This window comes from Martes martes (assembly GCF_963455335.1).
Source record: "Martes martes genome assembly, chromosome: 9".
Taxonomy (NCBI): Eukaryota; Metazoa; Chordata; class Mammalia; order Carnivora; family Mustelidae; genus Martes; species Martes martes.
Window position 1 is genome coordinate 95,836,391 of NC_137896.1, and position 20,068 is coordinate 95,856,458.

Consider the following 20,068-nt stretch of genomic DNA (forward strand, 5'->3'; position numbering starts at 1 on the left):
TATTACTACAGTAATAATAGCTGCCACTGATGATTACTGCTTAACTCTATTACCTTGTTAAAAGCTAAAGAGGGTTTATTAAAGTTTTTACATACCTTATTTATTTACTGGATAATGTACATATGTAATTATAAGTCCCTTGATCTAATGTGTAATTACCACAAAGTACAGTTGGTAATACAAGATAAATGTTTGATATTTTCTCTTTTTAATTTTTTAATTTTTTAAAGATTTTATTTATTTATTTGAGAGAGAGCATGAGCAGTGGGGAGGGGCAAAGGGAGAAGGGGACAAGCAGACTCTGCACTGAGCAGGGAGCCTGATGCAGGACTCAATCACAGGACCCTGAGATCATGACCGGAGCCAAAGGCAGACACTTAACTGACTGAGCCACCCAGGAACCCTGATATTTTCCCTTTTTTAAACAGTTTTCAAATTTGTGTATTATTTCCCTTGTGCTTACTTGTTGGCAGGACTATAGGTTGTTAGACTGAGAGCCTCAATTCCTCACTGGCTGTTGGTCAGAGTCTTCTTTTAATTTCCATCCCTTTGAGCCTCTCCAATAAGGCAGCTTGCTTCATCAAAATGTGCATCTAAGAAAACCATAGGAACAGTCAGCTAACAAGATGAAATTCAAAATCTTTTGAAACTGCATCACAGAAGTGATGTCCCATTGCCTTAACTGTTTTCTACTGGTTAGAAGCAAGTTATTAGAATAAGCCCATACTTAATGAGGGGTATTAAACAAGGCTTAAAAGAACAGCAAATAGGTACTATCTTAGAAGTCTGCTTATCACATATGCATACACATATAGTCAGAGATTCAGAGAATATAATGAGAATGAGAATGAGGGGAATTAATATGCTAAGAGTTTATGAATGAATAATTTTTAGAAGAAATGAATTGTATAAACCCATACAATCAGAAAAACACAATATAAAACAAGATAAATGCACTGAAAATCACAAGCCACAGAAAGACACAATGTAATTAAAACAGTAAAACACCAAAAACACAGAGATTTTTGCTTTTAAGATTTATTTATTTGAGAAAGAGAGAGCATGAGCAAGGGGAGGGGCAGAGGAAGAGAGACAAACAGACTCCCCACTGAGTGGGGGAGCCAGAAGTGAGACTTAAGGACATGGGGCTCATCTTGAGGCCCATTGTGGGGCTCAACCTGGGGCTAGATCCCAAGAACCTGGGATCCCAAGACCCTGGGCTGAAGTTGGACACTTAACCAACTGAGCCACCCAGGCACTCCAAAAATCAAAAATATTTTTAAAAAGCTTAAAGATGGACCACCAACTAAAGATTGATATTTATGTTGACAGCAGATTTCACATCAGCAACAAAGGAAGTTAGAAAAAAAGTGAAATAATATCTTCAAAGATATGAGCACAATTTCAACTTGAGATTCTATGTCAAATAAAACTGTATTTCATGACAAATGGTGATTTGTTTCTTTTATTTATTAAAGGAATTACTAATGTACATATTTTAAGAAAAAGGAAAATTGTTCCCAATAAAGGGTGCAATAAAAAGTTATAAGGTGGGATGAGAAATATTAACAAATTAGCTAGTTAACGTTGACATAAATTTAACCTAATTTTTGTGCAAAATAATAATGATAATGAAGTTTAAGTTATAACACTAAAACATAAGACTTGCTTGACAAGAGCAAACAACTCTGGAGGAAGTTAAAAAAAAATCTTTCTGAGATCCATATATCAGATGTGAGAGGAGTATAATAATGATTAACTTTAGACTTTGCTGAAAAATATGGTGAAAAATTTGAGTAGCCATTACAGTAATGGAAATATAGATAAAATTAGTATGAGAGGAAACAAAAGAAGATATTACAAGAAGAAAAAAATGGAGAAAAATAAAATGCATGACATCAAGTCATCATTATTTGCAAGGCATTAAAATGCACTTAATCTCACATCTAAAGAGAAAGAGCTTTTCAGATTTCATATAAGAAAATTCATCTAAACTTTTACAGGTGGAATATATAAAAACTAATAATGGAAATGATAAAAGTAAGTAATAGGAAAGAAAAGATTTTCCAGGAATACATGATCAGAATGAAACTAGTGTAGTTGTAGTACATTTAGTCAAATTGGACTTTAATATGAGATTATTAGGATTTAAGGTTTTCATTCTATAATTAAGTCATTCAAATCCTAGTCATCAGTAAGGTATTACAATTTTAAAGTTGTAAGTTCCTGATAAAAATATTAATAAATCAGAAATAAATATAAATTAATGGATAAAATGACAAAGGTATTATGATGAGAGAATAGGTCTTGATGATAAATAAAAAATACTAGACATTAGTAAAATCTGTATGAAAAATAAAAGAAATAAACTTGATATATTAGGCATACAGAAAATCCTGAACTGAACAACTGAAAAATGTAGTCTTTCCAAGCTTGCACCATTGATTGCTAATCATTGATTCTGTATGTTATTATAAAGCAAGTACATCATTTCATTAAAATTATTTTTATTATATAACCCACATCTCTGATGACAGGACTGTATATTACATTATATAGGAATAACATAATGATGCCTGAAAGCCCACCACCATGACAAACACTGGTAATTTTCCACCAGTATCCATTTTCCCTTTCTATCTTAAATAATGAGTTATCATATAAATTTAGAAAAGGTGATAGGCGCTCTGTGGAAGAATTGAGTGTGGCTATGTGGTTAAGTTCCTGTCAGAGAATTTTTAAATGGAAATGATGTGTGCAACCTCTACATTATTTGCATAAAAAAAGAATTGCTTATTTTTCTATTTTCTGTCTCCTACTTTCCTTGTGTGCTGGTGAGCCAGCCAGTACTGACCATTCAATGTAAGAAAATTTGCAAGGTACTGAGATTGCAACAGTAGCAAAAACAAAAGACATGGTTGCTTGAATGATGAATGCATCAAAACTCACTCCTGGCCCTGAACTTACTATTCATACCTAAATATTAGGTGATAAGAAGTAAACTTCTGCTTTATTTAAGCCACTGATTTGCAGATTATTTTTATATATTCGTGATATTAGTTAATTCTTTTCTCTTGTATAATGGATAAATTTATCTTAGTTTATAGTTTTATATTTATTTTGATGAACAGAAATCTGTAAAACTATATGGACATATCAATATTGTCTTAATTTAGTGTTTCTGTGTCTTATTAATAAACTCATTGATCTCCCAACATTATAAAAACATTACCTAATGTTTACATTACATTATATTAGGTACCTAATGTACCTCACTACCTTCTGAAAATTTTAAGTTGGGACTCACATTGTGTTCCATCTACATGACAGTTACCTTTATATACTAGGAAAGATAAGGATACAACTTTATTTATTTTCAAATGGATAATCAGTTACTTAGAAATATTTACTGAATATCTTGCCATTTCCCACTAATTTTAAATTGCATCTGGGGCATCTGGGTGGCTCAGTCTTTGGGCATCTGCCTTCAGCACCAGAAGTGATCCCAGGGTCCTGGGATGGAGCCCTGCATCTGGCCCCCTGCTCAGCGGGAAGCCTGCTTCTCCCTCTCCCACTACCCCTGTTTGTATTCCCTCTTTTGATGTCTCTCTTTCTGTCAAATAAATAAATAATATATTTTAAAAAACAAAACAAAATAAAATTGCATCTTTGTTACTTCTGTTTGTGGGAGTCTAAAGGAATCACAACTTTAGGAATTAATATTTAATTTTTTTGTAATCCTGATAAAGTACATACTCTAGGATTCACAAACATTCTCCTAAGGTATATTATAGACAGAATTCCTGTAAAGTGCAGGATGAAATATTTTTAAAAGTTCATAGCAGCGTTGTTTATAAGTATCAAAGAATTACCAAAGAATGGAGAACTCAAATGTCAATTAACAGGAGAAGAGTAAATATGAATTCTTTTCCCACTCAAATATGAGGAAAATAAGGTGGGAAGTCAACATGAACAGAAACATAATGCTAGGTGACAAAAGCATAATATGAAACCACTTTTATTAAGTTATAGAAATAATCAAAACTGGGCACCTGGTGGCTCAGTGGGTTAAAGCCTCTGCCTTTGGCTCAGGTCATGATCCCAGGGTCCTGGGATCGAGCCCCGCATCAGGCTCTCTGCTCAGCAGGGAGCCTGCTTCCCCCTCTCTCTCTGCCTGCCTCTCTGCCTACTTGCGATCTCTGCCTGTCAAATAAATAAAATCTTTTAAAAAATAAATATAAATAAATAAATAATCAAAACTAATTTACTGGTTTTATTGTTTGATATTCTTTACACTTGATATTCTTTATAGTAATTTTATAATATATTTATATATTATATATTATAAGTTTATAATATATATAATATATATAATTATAATTTTATAATATGTGTGTAAACAATAAACAATTATTATTTACACACATATTATAAAATTACTATAAAGAATATCATGTAAATGTTAAAAAATTTTGGAGACTGTGTGTGTAGAAAGGAGCTTGACTCAGAGAATTTATTATTCTTCTAGTAATTTTCTGTTTTGGTATAATTTTAAACTCAGAGAAAAGTGGCAAAAATAACACAAAAAAGAACCTTCACCTAGATTCAACAATTTTAATACTTTATGCAATTTTCTTTGCCATTTTTTCTTTGCTTTGTACAAACACACACATACACTGTTATTTTTTATTTTTTCTAGATCTTTTGCATTTCCATATACATTCACAGTCAGTTTGTCAGATTCTATGAGTGGCTTATTGGGATTATGACTGGGAAGGCCTTGGATCTATAGATCAATTCGTGGAGAACTGACTTCTTAAGGATATTAGACATTCATATTCTCAACATATTATATCTGTTTTTTTTTTAATTGTCTCAAGTTTTATAGTTCTTAGCGTAAAAGTTTTGCATGTTTTAATTTTATCCATATACTTTGAGGTGTTTGTTTTTTTTACTTTTAAAGGTAGTTTGGTTTTTATATTATTTGCCAATATTTGTTGCTACTATATGGATTTTTTTTTTATTATTGACCATGTAAATTAATTAGTAAATTGATTTCTTTGTTCTTGTTGTTTGTTAATTTCTTAAGGATTTATACATCCTTAATCATATCTTCTGAGAATGGAAATAGTTTTACCTTTTTCTTTTCAAACTTTATGCATTTTATTTATATTTCTTGCCTTATTGTTAGTATATTCATTGCAAGGCTATATAGAAATGCTGAGAATGGACACCAGGGCCTTGTTCCTGAATTTAGGGAAGCATTTAATATTCCACCTTTAAAAATGGCTTTGGGTGGTTTAGCTGTAGGTGTTTTGTGGATGTCTTAACATATTCAGAAGTTTCCTTCCATTCACAGTTTTCACAGTTTACTGAGATATTTAAATAATAGATGGAAGCAGAACTTTGCCAAATGATTTTTCTGCATATATTGAGATGATCCTATTTCCATTGTAAGCAATTGATAAATTATTCTAAGTGATTTAAAAGTTTTTAAACCAATCTTGCATAGTTGGAACAAATGCCACTTAATGGTAAGTTATTTTACATTGTAAATACTGCTGGATGTATTTTGATATTTTTTTCCAGGAGTTTTAAATCTATTGCCATATTGTCATATATTTTTATTATAGTGTATTAATTTGTCATATATAATTTTTATTATAGAGTATTAATTTGGATATTATATCAGGTTGCTGGCTTTATAAAAAGAATTGAGGTTTCTTTTCTATTTTCTGAAAAATATGTGATATTTTATCTTCCACGAATGAGAGAACTCAATGGTGAAGCCATATGAGCCTCAGTTTTCTCTGTGATGTTTCTGATGAAAAATAGAATTTCTCTAAGTGATACAAGAGTACTTTTATATCCAGTGTGATAAGTTATTTTTAAGGAATTGTCACAGTTTGGTATAGAGTTGTTATGATATGATTTTCTATATTTCTTTTCTTTTTTGGTCTGAGCAATATTGGTATTTTTTTATATCTAAAATTGGTAGTTTTGTTCTTTCTTTGTTTCTGTTACTCTGTCTCTCTCAATGTGTTTTGCTAATATATCTTTTCAAAAAATAAAACTTTTGTTATTTTTTAGATTACTGCTCTGTTTTCTCTTTTCTCTGCTCTTTCCCATTCTTTTGTTCTAATATGTGGTATTTAAATTACTTAGCTTCTTTTTGTTTCTTATAGTAGAAGATCTTCACTTTTCTTATTAGGAATTAATATCTATAAATTTCCATCTAATCACTTCTTTAGATGGATTCCACAAATAGATATATGTTGTAATTTTATTATCACTTGATTCAAAATGTTTCATAATGACCCATGTGATTTTTGACACAAACTATTTTCTGTTGCACTTTAAACTTTCTGAATATATGATGCTTTTTAAAAACCTTATTATAATTATTAATTTAAAACTACTATATTCAGAGAACATGCTTTGTTAATATTTCTATCTCTGATGTTATTGAGATTTTATTCCCAGCTATGTGGTCTTAGTTAATACTCTGTGTGCACTTGAACATAATGTATATTCTGGAATTATTGGGTGCAGTGTTTAATAAAAGTCAGTTGAGTCAGGGTGATTAATAGTGTTGTTTAGTTCTTCTATATCCTATCTGCCTTTTTGTCTATTTATTAATCTCAGAAAAGTGTTTGTTACAATCCAACTGTGATTTTGGATTTATTCCCTTTAGTTATATGAGGTTGTTTTTGTTGTTGTTGTTGTTTGGGGGTTTTCTGGTATTTGTTCATTCTTTTTTCTTAAGTTGTAGTAGTAAGAGAGTTTACTAGGGATTTATAACTTCCTGATATTTGAAAGTTTTATCATTTGTGGTAATATTCCCTATTTTGATACCTAATATTTTCCTCTATTTTTATAATCATGCAGTTCTCTAATATTGCAGGATATGGTTCATTTTCCATTACTTTGTTTTAATCCTCTCAGTTTGTAAATCCAAAGTATGACTTTGAAGATAGCATTTACTTCCCTAGCTTTTTTATCCATTCTAATTCTGCCTTTTATAAAAAGTTTTCATACCCATAAAAGTTTAAAAAATTAACATAAATTGTTCAATTGAGGTCTGTCATTTTACTACTTGTCTTCTATTTGTCCAAGCCCCTCTCCACCTAATCCTTCTTTTTTGCCTTTATTAGGATTAATACAGTGGTTTGCTTTGTTTTTACTATTCTAGTTTATTTCTTCTTTTGACTCTGTAGCTTTACATCCTTACATTTTTTAGTTATTTCTATAGTGGTTAAAAAAAATGCGCTCCTTAGCTTATTACATAAAATCTAAGAACCTTGCCACAGATAGATACAATCCCCATATTTTGTGCTATTGTTTTCACATATAATACATGCATGTGCATTACAAACCACAGAACACAGTGTTGTATATGCCATTTTGAGTGCTCCTCATTTCTTCCTATACCCGCATTACCATTTGGTCTCATTTCTTTTTAAATAATTATTTACTGCTATTTGGAGTGCAGTTCCACACTAGCTGCATATTTACCATATTTTATCAGTAGAAGTTTTTATTTTGCATTTATATGAAGGATAGTTTTTCTGGATTCGGAATTTTGAGCTAACAAGTTTTTTCTTGTTTTCCCCAAGTATGAAGATCTGATGTGGGGTTTTTTTTTGTTTTTTTTGTTTTTTTTTTTTTTTTAAGATTTTATTTATTTATTTGACCCAGAGAGATAACATACAAGCAAGGGAAGTTGCAGGCAGAGGGAGAAGCAGACTCCTTGCAGAGCAGGGAACCCAATGTGGGACTCTATCCTGGGACCCTGGGATCATGACCTGAGCTGAAAGCAGACACTTCACCAATTAAGCCACCCAGCCGCCCCTAAAGATTTGTTTTATTTTCATCTTTACATTGTTTCTGAAAAACAAAAAAATGCAGCTGTCTTTCTTATTATAGCTTCCCTATATATAATATATTACTTCCTTTTGGATGCTTTAATATTTTCTTTATTTTTGGATTTTGAAAATTTGACTCTGTCTGCCTAGGTGTTATTTTCTTTGTGTTTACACTGGTTGGGGTTTATTGAACTTCTTGGATATAAACATCTACATCAATCAACAAATTTGGGGAGTTTGGGTACATTATTTCTTCGAATATTTTTTTCTACCTTGTTTTTTTCTTCTTTCTCTGACTTCTTTTCAATATATGTTCGATGGTTTATATAATCACACAACTCACCAAGATTCTTTTAATTTAAAAGGTACTTATTTCTCTATTTTTCAATAATTTCTATTGGTCTATGTTCAATTTAACGGACCTTTCTTCTGATGTTTAATCTATAGTTAAATAATCCAGTAAAATTTTAATTTCATATTTTATAAATTTTAATTCTAGATTCCTTTTATTTTAAAGTATATTTGCCTCTTTTTTGCAGAAATTTCCTATTTGTTTATTCATTATTACACAAATTTTCTGTAAGTTCCTCAACATATTTGTGAAAGCGACATTGTAGTATTTGTCTACTAATTCTAACACCTGTGTCATTTCCTTGTCAGTTTCAATTGTTTGCCTCATCTCTTGAATATTAAGTCAATGTGTTTGTTTCTATTTGTGTCTAATAATTTTTATTGTGTACATGACATTGCAAATTGATAAATTGTAGACATTTTGAAGAGTGTTGATTTTGTTCTACTAAACAATGAATCTGCCTGGAATTAACCCAGACGTATTTCTCCCTTTACCGTATAGCAGCTGTTTGGTAGTTCTAGCCTTTCAGATTTTGCATTCCTCAATAAGTTCTGGAAACTTCCCCATATGTTTATAGTTTAGAACTTAGTCAAAGTTTTTCTATGAAGGTTATACAAAGATTTGGGGCTTCACTCTAGCACTTTCCACCCTTCTGAGATCTTCTTCTTTACTTTTCATCTCTTCTGAAAGCTCCGGCTCTGTTCAGTTCATGAGCAGGTAGGCAGCAAATTTCTACATGACTTCTTGCCAACTTCAACCAAACCATTTGGGGATTTCCTTCTGGATAAAAGTCACAAAACAGAGTTCCTAGTTATTGCAGTGCCCTTCATTCAGTCATCAACTGCCTTCTAGTTTCTGCCTGGTTTTGGAAAATTTCCAGTGCCTTCATGTGGTTTACTTTAACATTTTGTTCAAATATATAACTTTTATTTGTAAGAGGGTTAGTCTGATATGACTAGCCATTATCTGAAGCAGAGCTCTGCTAGGGTAATTTTTCTTTAAATATGGGTATTGTTTTCATATGTTTTCTATTTATAATTATTTTTAAGATTTATTTATTTTAGAGAGAGAGAGAGCATGAGGGGGCGGGGTATAGGGAGAGGGAGAGAGAGAATCTCAAGCAGACTCTGCACTGAGCATGGAGTCCAATGTGGGATTCCATCTCATGACCCTGAGATCATGACCTGACCTGAAACCAAGAGTGGGACATTTAACTGACTGGCCACCCCTGGGCCCCTCCATTTATTATTATAATTACTAACATATATATTTTCTGTATTTCACAAGAAAACATAATTAGATTTTTTTTTTACCACAATGATACTTTCTGATCACAAAGAGACTTTTGAAATGGCAGATTTTATTTATTTATTTTTAATGATAACTCCTTATTTGTACCTGTGCTATTCTGTCCTTGGAATTATGTTTTTTCCTCTTGCCATCCCCATGAATGGGAAATTTTATTGAATCTTCTTGGAATTTTTGTCAGGTTTGAAGCTGGAGACATTTATTTCAAAGTCCAAAACAGAGACTTTATCTGTAGACTGGGTGGAATTCTCACACAGATGTACCTTTCTGTAGAGATCCAAAGTCTACTCTAGCAATCCTAATTCCTCTGTAGGATTTTTGTTTGTTTGTTTGTTTGTTTGTTTGTTTGAAGTACTAGCCAGTATTTGATAATGGTGGGAAAATGTCCTGACTCTTTTTTTATTCCACTTGGATAATGAGTGAGGAAATGGTGGTGGTGAGATAAGAATGTAGGTCTTAGACTGACAGAGTAATTCAATATTCAGCATTTCAACCAAACTCCGGCTTCAGCTACCATTCTCACTTCTTCCCTTTGTGCTTATGTGTTTGTGATTCTGTTGTTTATCCAGAGAAGCTCTTCCATCCACTGCAGTTATCACCTATGAGTACTGGTCTCTAGCTGTCTGGATTGACTTTATCCATGTAAAGGCACAAACTTCTCATTTACAGACAGTCTATCTCCTGTCTTGTTTTTATGTGTTTGGTTTTACTGTCATTTTATAGGATCATGAGAGCCAAGAGAAACAAACATGTAGCCACTGTTGATCAGCCACCTTAAACTCACCACTTTCATATGCACCATTTTGTTGGTTTAAACTGATATCATTGTCAGTGTTGGGTCCCCCAAAAATTGGGTACCCCAATAGTGGGTCCGTGATTAAAGGAGCAAGACTGATACAAAGCGAAGGTCAAGCAAAGCTTTATTTCACGCCAAGCATCAGGAATCAGACCGATGGTCAAACAGACTGGTCAGGCCGCCCCTACAGAGAGGACGACCCCTCCCTGCTTTCCAGAATAACTTTTATAGAGCAAAGGCCATGTGGTTGGGCCTGGCCACACACAGGTGGCTAATTGAATTACAATTCACCCCACAGTAGCCATAGAAACTAGCCCATCACCTTGGTAGCTAGGAGACAGTATGCATCTCCACTGATTGAATACCTCCACCTGGCCTGACCCACCCTTGTACTTGGACTTTGTTACCTGGGAGTGGTTTCCAGGGTTCCCTGTTGGGGGGTGGGGGTAAAGTCAATTTAAGTTTTACAACAAAATGACAGTTCAACCGGGGTGGGGCTGCTCTAGCTGAATAGGTCCTTACAGTCAGTACCAAATGTCGGCCTTTGAATCAAAACTTTTCAAATGAATCCCTCCCTTTTCAATCCTATGTGGTTGTTTTTTAAAACCCAAATGAAAATGTTTTATATATAATCCTGTTCAATTTCATTTCAAGAATTTTAGACCCTCTTGTTAACCTTTTAAAGTGCCTTTGACTCTATTTTGTCATTTGAAATATCACAGCTCCCTCCTGCCAATACACCATCTGTGATGACATATGGTGGTTTAACTTCTACAGCATGATTTGAAAAGGGTCATTGCATCACTGTCAGCCTGAATCCTACCTTAGATAACTAACCCAAGTCCCCCTTTCCTGGTGCAGAGGCAATTTTCTTGCTCTTTTTGAATTGTTCCTTTAATACAATGGAAGATATTTGTTCAAAGGAAAGAAAGTAAATTTTAATGAATTAATGCCAAGGATCTTAAGTGCATTATGTCTATAAATCTCAAAACTGTAAGGATGTAATATTTTTCTTATGTTATAGATGAAAACACTGAAGCAGAAGCAGTTTATGTAATTTTCTTAGGACACAGACAGCAACTGAGAAGAATGAGATTTGAACTCATAGTTTATGTCTTTAAAACTCATGATTTCCACTGCTGAACTTTAATTTTAGTGTAATGAAATAGCAGAGCTCAGTAATGCCAGTTCTTCCTATATGCTGATCCTGGGATAGCCTTTAAGAGAAGTAGCTCAATCTACCCTAGTTTGCTGTAGTTACAGAAAGGATTATGTTTGCTACAATTAACAGCTATAAGATTTCTGGAGGTTGACAAGTGTTTATTTTAATTCAGTTTCACAAAGATATCAAATGTCTCTGCAATTATTTTTATCATTCTCTCATGAACAAAAAAAATTTTAAAAATCACTCTGAAACTCCAGACATTTCATCTGTACTCCAAACAGTGACAAGAATGTCGAAACAACAGAAAATACATAATAGTTTACTATGTTTCCTTTTAATAAGCTGTCCCAGTACCTTTCACCATTGGTTAGAACTATGTCACATGGTCATATGTAAATACAAGGGAGATGGTGAAGTGTTTTCTAATACTATTTGATTCACATTCCCAACTTACATACATCTCAAAGACAATTTTATTCTAATACTTAGTATATTTTCATTTTTGTATACATCACACTAAACATATATTGTTACTAGATACGAATGTATTTTAATTTAAATAAGTATTGTGTCTTATTCCGTGTCTTACTTTAAGACACCAGCTTATGTTTGTAAGATTTATCTCTTCTTCAAAAAAAAAAAAAAAAGATTTATCTCTTCTTCAGTGTGTGCATTTTGTCCAGTATTCTGATCATTGACTAAGATTTCATGATGTGTGTCCAACATATGTTGCATTCAAAATCCTCTGTCCACACAGAAGAACCAAACTGTATACATACTGTTGTACACACATGCTTATGGATCCTTGTGAGAAATTCTTTGGCATGCATATGCAGACATAGAATACTTAATTTGACTAATTAGTACCAGACTGCTCTCCAGAACAGCAACACCAATATATAATCCTAAACTGCAGAAATTTCCCTATCATCCACACCACCTGTTGATTATACTGAGTTTCTAAATTTTATGAGCTTAATAGACATAATACTTTTTGCTATTTTAAGTTTAACACCTCTGATAACTATGATTTCCTCTTCATATCCTGTTTGTATTAGTCAGTGTTCTCTAGAGGAGGAGAATCGGTAATTTGTTTGATATATATTTATTATGAAAAATTGTCTCACATGATTATGAAGACTACTAAGTCCCACATGATCCACAAACCCTCTGCAAGCTGGAGACCCAGGAAAGCCAGTAGTGTAATTCAGTTCACTCCAACTCTGAAGTCCTGAGAACGAGGGGAGCCAATGGTGTAAATCCTAGTCTGAGGACCAACAAAGATAAGATGACCCAACTCAAGCAGGCAGGCAGGATGCAAAAAGTGATGAATTTCTCTTTCCTCCACCTTTTGTTCTGTTCAGAAAGGCAGTCTACTTTACTGAGTCCACCAATTAAAATGCTAACCTCATTGAGATATATCCTCACAGACACACCCAGAAAAAAAGCTGTAATCTAGGCACCTCAGTGCCGATGAAGTTGATATATAAACTTAACCACCACCGTTTTAACCTTTCGTTTTTTCTCTAGCTTCAATTTTCAACCTCTGTTGATTTTGTTTTTCACTGATGGTCCTGCCTTTTTTTTTTAATTTGTAGGAGATCTTTATATTTTCAGATGCTATTTCCTTGTCAGATTTAGAAATGTTAATTACTCTCTAAAATTGTTTTTAACATGTTAATTTTACCAAATGAAAGTGCTTAATTTTAACAACACCAAACTATTGAATAAAAATACTTAATATCACCAAACTCTTCCATTTATTTTGCTTTACAAATTTTATTTTGAGTAATTACTTAAGAAATGTTTTTCTAGGGGTGCCTGGGTGGCTCAGTGGGTTAAAGCCTCTGCCTTCGGCTCAGGTCATGGTGCCAGGGTCCTGGGATCGAGCCCTGCATCGGGCTCTCTGCTCAGCAGGGAGCCTGCTTCCCCCTCTCTCTCTGCCTGCCTCTCTGCCTACTTGTGATCTCTGTCTGTCAAATAAATAAATAAAATCTTTAAAAAAAAAATGTTTTTCTACCCTTACCTTTCCCAGCTTCTAGAATCTACCTGAATTTCTTGTTCATTTGCTCATTCTTTGTACAAAGTACATTACTCCAATATCTGGTTTCATCTTCAAATCTCTTTTTCTGAGATTGATGACCTGTGTCCCTCTTATAAGAAGTCTTGTGATTATGCTGGATTGATGTGAATAACCCAAGATAATCTCTGAAATTCAGAATCCTTAATTAATCAAATCGACATCACTGTAATGTAAGGTATCATATTCACAGTTTCCAGATAATAGAACATGGACATCTACTCAGGACAATTATACAACCTACCATACATTTAAATTAAAAGATTGCAAAAAGTTATACTATAAAATATCTAATCATAAGAAAGCTTAAGTCAATATTTTAATACTATAAATGAGACTTCAGGAGAATAAATATTACCAGGGAGAAAAAAAAATTTAAATGATAGAACAAGCAAATTTATGAAAAACATATAGTCCAAATGTATATGCACCCAATTATAGACCATTTCCAAACACATGGAATATGTGCTGACCAAACAAAAATTGGAAAGAAGCAAATTACCAATTATATTTGGGGATTTCAATATTTACTTTTAAGTAATTGGTATTACAGTTAAACAAATTTAAATTAATAAAGTAATTTAAGATATGGTTAATTTATATTTACAATTATTTAAAATTTTCTTAGCTTTAATTACAATGAAAATTAATTAAGAAAAGTAGACTTAAAAGTCAATATCTACAACTCAACCTAATTGACATTTATAGAACACCCCCCTACCAAAAATCAAGATCAGGTAGGAAACTCATTAAGAAATTTTATGCGTGGCAACATTAGAAATAAATTTAAAAGTATATGTAACTAAAACAAATTAAAATATAAAATTTTTATGTAATAATCTAAAGTAGTGATTAGAGGGAAATTTATAGCTTTAAAGTTTTTTTTTCTTTTATTAGGAAAAATGTACAGAATATAAAGTGATCTATATTTCTACCTGAAAAGCTAGAAAAAATGAAGTGAAATTAAAACCAAAGGAACTTTATCTAAGGGGATTATAAGGATAAAAATAGAAATCAAGTAAAACAGAAACAATAAAGAGAATCAATGGCTCAAAAATTGGTTCTTCAAAAATATCGGTGCAATTTATAAACCCTGGCCAAACTGACCTAGAAAAAAAAGAGAAGACACAGATCATCAATGCTAGGAAAGAAAGAGGAGACATCAATATCAGTCTTATAAATACTACATGATAATGAAGACATATTAATAACTTTATGTTGAAAAATTTAACAAACATATATGAAATGAAGAATTTCTGTAAAAAAATCTAACTTCAAAGCTTTCTCAAGAAGAAATAGATCACCTGAATAGATTTATATACATTGAAGCAATTATATTTGAAGTTGTTGTTGTTTATTTAAAAAACCCAAAGAAAAATTCAGAATTGAAGCAATTTCAGTTGTGAATTCTATCAGTGTTTAAAAAAATAATTTAAAAAATAATTTTATTCTAAAATGGAAGACAAAGAAAAATTCCACTCATTTTATGAGGTCAGCATTTCTCTGAATCCAAAATCAAAGAAAAGAAAAAAATCAGGCAGACACATGACAACAAAGATTACAAACCAATAAAACTTCATGACAGTATCCTTCATGAATGTGTATTTTAAAATAATTTTTTTAAGTTAGGAAATAAAATCCAGCAACACAAGAAATAATAATATCCCATGACCAAATGTAGTTTATTCCAGGAATAGAAAATAGTCTGTAATATGTTACTGCTACAATTCACCAGAATGGCTAAAATGAAAGATTTACATTTCCAAGTATGTTAAGGAAGGTATAGTCACTTTGGAAAATACTTTCACACTCTATCATAAAATGAAACATCACTTGTATGAGATAATATCTCATTGCAGTTTTGATTTACATTTCCCTGATGATGAGTGATTTTGAGCATATTTTCATGTGTCTGTTGGCTATTTATATGTCTTCCTTGGAAAAGGTTTATTCTAGTCCTCTGCCTGATTTTAATTAGATTGTTTTGTTTGTGTTTTTTTTTATAAGCTGTGTAAATACTCCATATTTTTTGGATATTAATCCCTAACCAAATGTATGACTTGCAAATATCTTCTCATACCTGTCAGACTGGCTATTATCAAAAAGACAAAAAATGACAAGTGTTGGTGAGTATGTAAAGAAAAGAGAACTCTTATATACTGCTGGTCGGAATGTAAATTGATGCATTCACTATGGAAAACAGTATAGAGTATCCTGAAAAAATTAAAAATAGAACTACCACATGATTCAGTAATTTTACTTCCGGTGTTTACCTGAAGAGAACAAAAACACCAATTTGAAGACATAAGAGATAAATGTACCCCTATGTTCAATGCATATTTATAAAACCGATATATGGATGCAATCTAAATGTTCACTGGTAGATGAATGTATAAAGAAGATATACATATCTATCTATGTATGTATGTAGATATATGATCTATATCTTTTTATGATCTAGATCTTTTTATGGCTGAGTAATATTCTATTATCTATCTATCTATCTATGTAGATTTGAGAATCCGTTTCCTTGCCATTTCTAGGTTCTAGAAGCTGCCTTTATCTATGTAGATAGATAGATAGATAGATAATGGAATATTACTCAGCCATAAAAAGAACAAAGTCTTGCTATTTCTGACAACATGGATGACCACAGAGGGTATCCCTAAGTGAAATAAATCAGTCAAAGAGAGACAGATACTGTATGATTTCATTTGTATGTGGAATCTGAAAAGAAAAACAAATGAACAAACAAAATAAAACAGACACAACTCATAGATACAGGAAAAGAAACAAAACAAACTGTTGATTACCAGAGCAGGGAGCAGTTGGAGCCTGGGCAAAATAGAGATTAAGAAGTATAAAGTTCCATTTAAAAAGTAAATAAGCCATGGGGATATAATGTACAGCACAGAGAACATAGTCAATAATATTTTAATAGCTGTGCAGGGACAGAAGGTAACTAGACTCACCATTGCATCATTCTGTAATGTATAAAAATATTCAACTGCTCTGATGTGCACCTGAAACTAACAGGATATTGTATGTCAATTATACTTCAGTTAAGAAGCAAAACAAAAGATTATCACTTATATGATCCAGCAATTTCATTCTTATATATTTAAACAAGATAAATAAAAGAACAATGTGTTCACAGAAAGATTTGGACATTAAAGTCTATAGAAAATTTATTTTAAATTACCATAAACTAAAAAAAAAAACAAAAACATAGGTGAAAGGATAAAAAAAATTTAGTATATCTGTAAAATAGAATACAGCTCAGCAATAAGAATGAATGATATCCTGATACTTGAAAGCACATGGATGACTCTCAAAACCACTATTCTGAGGAAACAAAGGTAGATATTAAAGAGTAAACACTATATATTTTCATTTATGTGAAACTCTAGAAATGAGAAGCCTAATCCACAGTGGAAGAAAACATGTCAGTGCTGTTTTTAGGCCATGAGTACAGTATTGACTGGAAGGGGCACAAGGGAGAGATTTTTGGGATGACAAAAATACTCGACACAACTTTAGTAATACTGGTAGACACACAGGTGTATACATTTGCTAAAACTCACCAGTGTAGAGTATGTTTTATGTATATTTTATCTCAAAAAGGTTTGTATTTAAAAGATAAAATTTTGGGGGTGCCTGGGTGAGGTGGCTCAGTCGGTTAAGCGTGTGCCTTCAGCTCAGGTCACGATCCCAGGATCCTGGGATGGAGCTCCACATCCAGCTCCCTGCTCAACGGTGAGTCTGCTTCTCTCTCTCCCACTCCCCCTACCTGTGTTCCCTCTCTCGCTGTGTCTCTCTCTGTCAAATAAATAAGTAAAATCTTAAAAAAAAAAAAAAAAAAAAAAAAGATAACATTTTTTCCACTTACTTTATAGTCTTCATTTTCTCATTCAGGTTTTGGATCCATTTAGGTTTTATATGTTTTATTTAGGTGTATGTGTTTTGTATGGTTCAGATTCAATTTTATTTTCTCCTATATAAGTCTTTTATATGCCGCATTGAGACTTTCCCTAGATACTTTATTGATTTGTAATTATTTGAAAAATATCTAATTTTTTCTATATTGCCTACTTGCTTTCATACTAAAATGAGTTATCTAACTAAATCTTGTTCAACAATCTTCTTGAATTTGGAAAAATGTGATGCTTATTTGTATTAAAACATGTTTTAGTTTTCTACTGCCTATATAAAAATCATCGCAATCTTATTGGTCTACAACAACATGAGTTTATTAACCTGTAGTTCTAACTACAGGTTAGAAGCCAAAACTTAGTTTAACTGGACTAAAATAAAGGGCTTAATGGCCTGCGTTCCTTGTGAAGAATCTGTTTCCTTACCATTCTTAGGTTCTAGAAGCTGCCTGCATTCCTTGGCTTAAGGCCCTTTCTTCCATCCTCAAAGAGAGCAACATAGCATCTTCTCTCCCTCTGAGCTATACTTTCTTCTTTACATCATCTCTCTCATGCTCTGAATGAAATCATCCTCCCTCCCCTTAATAAGGACCCCTAGGATAGAACTGAACATACTCAGATGATTCAGGGTAATCTCTCCATCTCAATATTATTAGCTTAATTCCATCTTCTAAGTTCCTTTTACCGTGTACAATAACCTATTCATAGGTTTTCAAGGATTAGGAGTTGGATGTTTTGTGGGGCCATTAGTAATCTTAACCACATTTATATTGTACTTCTCTGTAAAAACGGAATTCTCTTAAATAGTAAAACAGACAGTGACTGAGCAACTAACAATCATTGTAATTGGATGTGATCCTGAAGCAGTGTTTGCTAAAACCATTATGTCCCCACCATCCCATGGTGACATATTTGAGTTTTAGTAAATCCATGTGAAACATAAATGAGATGTTCTATGAGTCATGAAAGTAGTTACTTCTCTTTCCCACCAATTCAAAAACATATTTTGAATTCAGAAGCGATATGTAACTACAGGGAAAACTTTGTATCTATTTAATTCTTTTTTAAAGTGAATATCTAGAAACCTCAGTACTTTGTAATCAGTGACTACCTGGTCTAAAATATAGCCATCACTTCACGTGTTTTAGTTCCAGGACTTGAGGTTGTTAAATGTGTCATCCTTTCTGAGCCAGTTCTCCATTTGCATCCTCTACATGCTTGAGACATCTGGAACTTGTGTGCTATAAGAAACAAAAATTTTTCAGAAAAACTTAAACTGAACTTTGGAAGGTTTTGACTACTAAATTGCTAATTTATAGTTTGTAATTGTACAAATCATACAGTAGATATAATTTTCGCTTTCTTCATTGTGAAATTAGGATAATTTTTATGCCTGACTCTTAGCATATATAAGAAGATCAATACATGATGATAGTTTACAAAGTTCTCCACAAATGCAAATTATTAGTGATATAAAAATGAGCTTCCAGGCACAATTAAATTTAAACAAGGGTAGTAGTCCGCTTAACAGGGAAAGGATAGTCTTTTCACCAAATGTGCTGGGGCAAACGGATTTTCACATGCAAAAGAATGAAATTTAACCCTTACCTCACACCATTTCAAAAGTTAACTCAAAATGGATCAATAACCTGAAGAGGTGAACTAAAACCATAAAACTCTAGAACAAAATTTAGGGGTAATCTTCATGATTTTAAATTTTGCAATGTATTTTAAATATGATCCAAAAGTACACATGAGAAAAGAAACAATGCAGCTGGTAGTTGTAATTGGGTTGACACAATCTTACCCATTTTATCAATAGATTTTGTAAATCTCAAGTGGATTTTTTACCTGTCGCATGGCAAACTCAAGGCTCAGTATAGAAATGGAAAAATAGCTGAACCATATTCAGTGATTGGAAAGGTTAATTTTGGCTGATGTCTGCCTTAGTGATTTGGAACATCTGTGAAATTTATGCTATTAATGCTTTTGATGTGCTTGATTCCCAGGAGCACTCATAAATTAAGCAGAAGCCTAACGTTATTTTTGATCTTGGAGTGTAAGTTTTCTAAGAATAAGGTAATTAAGAGTGCAGACTGGAGTCAATCCATTTTATAATACTCTCTGATTTCTCCAGCTATAGTGTGATCAGCTATTGTGTAGTAGGCAGTTACTGAAACACTGGGCTTCAGTGTCCTTGGAGATAACACCCCTCTTAACAGATTTGTTGTGAGGGATAAGCATTATAAAAGACAGGCTTAGTTACTGGCACAGAGCAAGCTTGAGATTCAGTTCCCTTGGGAATCTCTACCTCTATCTACAAAATCGGAAAATAATAGACCCTTTAACTGTTGTGATGGTAAAGATGACAAAATCTACATGAAAGCATGTTACAAGGTCTTAACAGATTTGTAAATGGTAGCTCTCACTTTTCAGTGCCTACCATATTCAAGTAATTTAATGAATGAATCAATAATGTAACAACTTGTGAGTAGGCGTCTGAAAAGGTAAATATCATCAATAGATTTCAGTGTTTTGGGAAGAATATAAGACATAAACAAAACCTGAGC